The 6,000-nt window shown below is 46.6% G+C and overlaps 1 protein-coding gene across 5 annotated transcripts in view; it reads left to right on the top strand.

Moving 5' to 3' along the window:
- CHD9 (chromodomain helicase DNA binding protein 9) overlaps nucleotides 1-6,000 on the top strand; it is a 178,055-nt gene that overhangs the window by 34,781 nt on the left and 137,274 nt on the right. Inside the window, exon 1 of one of the 5 annotated variants that reach the window (XM_083165339.1) lies at nucleotides 5,676-5,912. The exons of the other annotated variants lie outside the window; for them this stretch is intronic. The gene's annotated coding sequence lies outside the window, so the exon portion shown is untranslated. Of the gene's footprint in view, nucleotides 1-5,675; nucleotides 5,913-6,000 lie in introns of those variants that run through there. 5 annotated transcript variants of the gene reach the window in all.

Genomic DNA, 6,000 nt, shown 5'->3' with positions numbered 1-6,000 from the left:
TTGATTACGCACAGTGCGATTTTGGCTATGTTCAATTATTTTACTATAGATTATACACATTGTGCCCCTGTCCGTTTTGTCTTCTTGCGATACTGACCCAGCAGGGGTGTGCATCGGCAACGCAAGCTGTGTACACATGGTGCGATATGTAATATGTTTTATACCAATATGAACTATATTGTTCATATTGCACCATGTGTATGCCCCATAAATTTTCAATGAATATACATCAGTTTGACCATCCTAAATGGGGGCCACCAGCAAGTGTTGTAATGAATCCTGCACTAAAAGTGTTCATATTTGGGGGTGCACTCTGAAACCTAGTCCCTACTGTAAAACACTCCTTCAGGGCTGGCGTTCCCAATTTCTGAGGCGTACAGTAAGAATGCTTGATAACTGCTTAAATAGCCTGCAACAATATACAATTGATATCCCCAGATGTAATACCAGATGAAGGTTTTAAAATTAGAGGTGAATATAGAAAGCGCTACAGGTTTGTATCTGGCGTTCCTTGGGTCAACGGAACCAATGTACATCCAATGATAGTAATTGTATTTATACCGTCACTGACTGGTCAGCCCAGAATCGCCACCAGAGACTTCTGGATACCTCAGGTGAAAATGAATCCAGCTTTTACATACAATCACATATAATACACATTTGATGCTGCTATCGGCATTTAATAATATTTTAAATCCAGCAGTTCCGTCACACAGTATGAGGAATGAGATGTGCACATCGCTAATATCTGGGCCTTCACACTATATACGTGTGCTGTTCTGTCCAGTGCCGCTTACTAGAACAGCGCATGGTTATGTAAATGACTGCAGAGCTGTCCCTTGGATTTATGCTCCTTGGCTGGGAGCAGTATTCAGTTACCAGCACAGTATATTCATGGCCCGTAGAATGCAGTTTTGTTAATTCTGTTCAGTAATATGGTGCATGTCTTCTCGGTCTGCTCCTCGGTATATATACAGGGTTCTAGAACTCTGACATGGTTTGATGCTGCAAATATTAGTGGAGTGAAGGATAAAGGTCTTTGCTGCTAATTTCGCGACCGCTTGTGGCTGCCGTCTGCTTTGTATCTATGCAATTTGTCGAGATGGCAATGGGGTTACATTTCACAAGACTGCTTTGTAATGACTGCAGCAGCCATGTATTATTTTTTGGTGAAATGTAATGTAAGGCGTTGGGAGATGCTTCGGGGGAGTGTCTTTATTTTTGCCTGAAAATACATCTTGCGATATGGCTTGTTTTCATGTAATTGCAACAATTTGGTGCAACGGATTGCGTGAAAATTGGCATATTGCAGGTGCTTTTCGTGCAATGTGCAACGTAATAAGGAAATATTCACTTGGTTAGCATGACTGATTCACAGCACTGAGGTCATGATTTCTATCCCCACCATTTGTTATATATACGGGGCAGTACGGATGGTGTAATGGTTAGCATTACTGCCTCACAGCAATGAGGTCATGGGTTCTATCCCCACCATGTGTTATATATACGGGGCAGTACGGACGGTGTAATGGTTACATTACTGCCTCACAACGCTGAGGTCATGGGTTCTATCCCCACCAACTGGACTTCCGGGTGTACGTATGAGAAGCTCCGTCACGGGAACTTCCGGCCGGGACTCAGTAACCTCCGTTTTGCCGCATAGAGATTTTAGATACACCTTATACTGGAAATTACACCTCGTTTTAGATAGAAAACAGAATGCCAGCTAAGGGAGTGTGTATACTGTGATTATATACATCTGGTCTTCTATTTTATAAAAACAAAGTTGAATCACTTCCGGTATTACACAAACCGGAACAGGAAGTACCATAACGTTTATATAGAGCCACATTGAATACACTAGTCTGGATCCTGAAGAAGAGATAGTATTATCTCGAAACATGTTGGCCCAGATCTAGTGTACCCACAGGAGGCAGAAAAGTTGTGAAGGTGAGTGCAGCTAACCAGTGTTAACTTGGCTGTTTGTTATCCGGTTTGACTTCACCCAACTATCACTTGGTAAGGCACCTCACCCTCCACTTTATACCTTCCTTTCTTATTCCATCACATTGATGTTTTAACCCTGTTTTAACCTTGTCGAATAAAAATGGACATTTAAAGAAACCTTGATGTGCTTTGACCTTCATCTTGCTACGTGAGTACTGGTACGCCATCTTATTCATTGACCCAAAAGATACCTTTATACACATGTATCCTCGCTGTCACAAGTGAGTTTGGTACGCCACCGTAGATCCAAGTGACATCATTAATAACATACCCGTTACCCCAGGGACATCTCTCATTGTGGATATTTCTGATTTTTTTCACCCTCTCCATATAATCACCGAGACACCCTTGAAACCAGCAACACTCAAATTCAAGGATATCAACAGGAGAAATCAACCTATTCAAGAGAAGTAGACGAGGGGAAGTATTTCACTTCTCCTTTATTTTCTTCACCACCCCCCACTTCCATCTTCCGAATCACAGGGAGCGCCTATTAGTGGATCTCCACACCCTTCTTTTTTATGATTATCTCTATCCCCACCATGTGTTATATATACGGGCAGTACGGATGGTGTAACGGTTAGCATTACTGCCTCACAGCACTGAGGTCATGGGTTCTATCCCCACCATGTGTTATATATACGGGGCAGTACGGACGGTGTAATGGTTACATTACTGCCTCACAGCACTGAGGTCATGGGTTCTATCCCCACCATGTGTTATATATACGGGGCAGTACGGACGGTGTAATGGTTACATTACTGCCTCACAGCACTGAGGTCATGGGTTCTATCCCCACCATGTGTTATATATACGGGCAGTACGGACGGTGTAATGGTTACATTACTGCCTCACAGCACTGAGGTCATGGGTTCTATCCCCACCATGTGTTATATATACGGGCAGTACGGATGGTGTAATGGTTAGCATTACTGCCTCACAGCACTGAGGCCACCATGTGTTATATATACACGGGGCAGTACGGATGGTGTAATGGTTACATCACTGCCTCACAGCACTGAGGTTATGGGTTCTATCCCCACCATGTGTTATATATACGGGGCAGTACGGATGGTGTAATGGTTAGCACTACTGCCTCACAGCACTGAGGTCATGGGTTCTATCTCCACCATGTGTTATATATACGGGGCAGTACGGATGGTGTAATGGCTCACAGCACTGAGGTCATAGGTTCTATTGCCACCATGTGTTATATATACGGGGCAGTACGGATGGTGTAATGGTTAGCATTACTGCCTCACAGCAATGAGGTCATGTGTTCTATCCTCACCATGTGTTATATATAACGGGCAGTACGGATGGTGTAATGGTTAGCATTACTACATCACAGCGCTGAGATCATGGGTTCTATTCCCACCATGTGTTATATATACGGGGCAGTACGGATGGTGTAATGCAGTGGTTCCCAAACTGTGTGCCGTGGCTCCCTGGGGTGCCTCGGGACACATGCAGGGGTGCCGCGGCTTGGTGGTCCAGGACCAACTCAAATTATTAATGGTTAATTATTTATGAGCAAGACCAGTGCTGGTGGCTGGCAATCATAGAATGTGTACAAACAGAAGCGAATCCTGCCCTTTACCACATAACTGCCGCTAAGAATCGCATATAAACCCAATCTATTTCATTTTTTTTGGACCTAGGGGTGCCGTGAAAAAAAATCTGATTCTCTAGGGTGCCCTGAATCAAAAAAGATTGGGAACCTCTGGTGTAATGGTTAGCACTACTGCCTCACAGCACTGAGGTCATGGGTTCTATCTCCACCATGTGTTATATATACAGGGCAGTACGGATGGTGTAATGGTTACATTACTGCCTCACAGCACTGAGGTCATGGGTTCTATTCCCACCATGTGTTATATATACGGGGCAGTACGGACGGTGTAATGGTTAGCACTACTGCCTCACAGCATTGAGGTCATGGGTTCTATCTCCACCATGTGTTATATATACAGGGCAGTACGGATGGTGTAATGGTTACATTACTGCCTCACAGCACTGAGGTCATGGGTTCTATTCCCTCCATGTGTTATATATATCCGGGGCAGTACGGACGGTGTAATGGTTAGCATTACTGCCTCACAGCGCTGAGATCATGGGTTCTATCCCCACCATGTGTTGTGTATATATACGGGGCAGTACAGATGGTGTAATGTTAGCATTACTGCCTCACAGCACTGAGGTCATGTGTTCAATTCCCAACATGTCCCTAACTGTGCAGAGTTTGTAGATTCTCCCTTTGCATGTATGGGTTTACTCCGGGTACACCCGTTTCCTCCCGCAATCCAAAAATATACTGGCAGGTTAATTGGCTTCCAAAAATAAAAAATAACCCAAGAGTGAATGTGTGCGCATGTACATGTTGTAGGGAATATAAGCTCCATTGGGGCAGGGACTAATATGAATGTTAAAGTATTCTCTGCAGTACACACTTATTTGCCCATTGGTTTAGGATAATCCGTCACCCAGCAAATCTTTTCCATCTGTATCAAATCCCCACCAGTTTGAAGCACAGCTACAAATGCCCGTTGTCAGCAGTAAATACTGGACAGGTAACCGGTACAAGAAGCAGTAATACTAAAGGCATAAAACTGCCATCACTATTAAATGTAGTAATTAATCTTGGGTGATTATTGATGATAAAATTGGTTTAGGCCTGAAAAGACCCTTCCTCTGAAGCATTATTCCACCAATGTTTAGTGATCCCTCCAGGATTACAGGATGGAAGGGCACAAGAGGAAAGAGGGCACTTTGAACGTGGCAGCCCGGGCCCACCAATTTACGTGGGCGGGACAGATGATGTCCCTTTGGGGCCTGTCCGTCACCTACATAGCTACTAGGCTTAATCTGAGCGCTCCGCACAGCGGGGATGGCTGGACCTGGCTGTTTTAACAGGGTGCTGCTGAAACAGCCTAGAGTGAACACAAAACTTAATAATACTAGTAGACTGTATTGTATAGTAGGTGTCTGGTGGTGTAACATTGTATACATGGTCCTTTAGTGCTACCAGCATAGGAGAGGTGTCCAGACTAATGTGGCATGCCTGACCGTCAGGATCCCGACTTACAGGGGCTATTCCCTATTAGCTATTACAGGGGCTATTAGGGCAGCGCAGTACAGTGTGTGTGTGTGTGTGTGTGTGTGTGTGTGTGTAGGGCAGCAGTATGCAGGGCAGTACAGTGGGGGGGGGGGTGTAGGGCAGCAGTATGCAGGGCAGTACAGTGGGTGGGTGTAGGGCAGCAGTATGCAGGGCAGTACAGTGGGTGTGTGTGGGGCAGCAGTATGCAGGGTAGTACAGTGTGTGTAGGGCAGCAGTATGCAGTACAGTGTGTGTGTGTGTTACACACTGTACTGCATACTGCTTCCCTAGACACACACTGTACTGCCCTGTATACTGCTGCCCTAGACATACACTGTACTGCCCTGTATGCTGCTGCCCTACACCCACCCACTGTACTGCCCTGCATGCTGCTGCCCTACACCCCCCACCCCACCCCACCACACTTACTGCCCTGCATACCGCTGCCCTACACACTGTGTACGCACTACTTCCGTGTCAGCCCGCAGTCTATACCCATTACCCCCCCTGGTGCTGGAGCGGGGACGTCAGGCCGCCGCCGCCGTGTAATCCGATCCCAGCCACTACGCTGCTGTACGGCGGGAGATGGAGGCGGGGGGACACCGCAGGAGACTCTCCCTGTGACCGCTCGTATACCTGGGCCGGCCCCGGGTGAGCAGGAGACGTGCCCGCAGTCCGGGACACCCGGGGGGTACCATGGGCTGATGCGGGGACCTATGCCCGATCCCCCTCCTCACACAGCTGCAAGTCGAATCTTCACAGCCATAAAAGGCCTCAGGACACACGGGAGGAGCTGTGATACCAACATGTAAGCCCTGGCAGGGGAAGGGTTAATGAGCCCAGTACAGGGTGGTGAGAGGTATGGCTGCAGCATGCCCTGCACAGGTCACACAGGA

This window comes from Crinia signifera, chromosome 11, assembly GCF_055691185.1.
Source record: "Crinia signifera chromosome 11, ASM5569118v1, whole genome shotgun sequence".
NCBI classification, from domain to species: domain Eukaryota; kingdom Metazoa; phylum Chordata; class Amphibia; order Anura; family Myobatrachidae; genus Crinia; species Crinia signifera.
The sequence above is the reverse complement of the archived record's forward strand: the minus strand, read 5'-3'. Positions and strand labels throughout refer to the sequence as shown.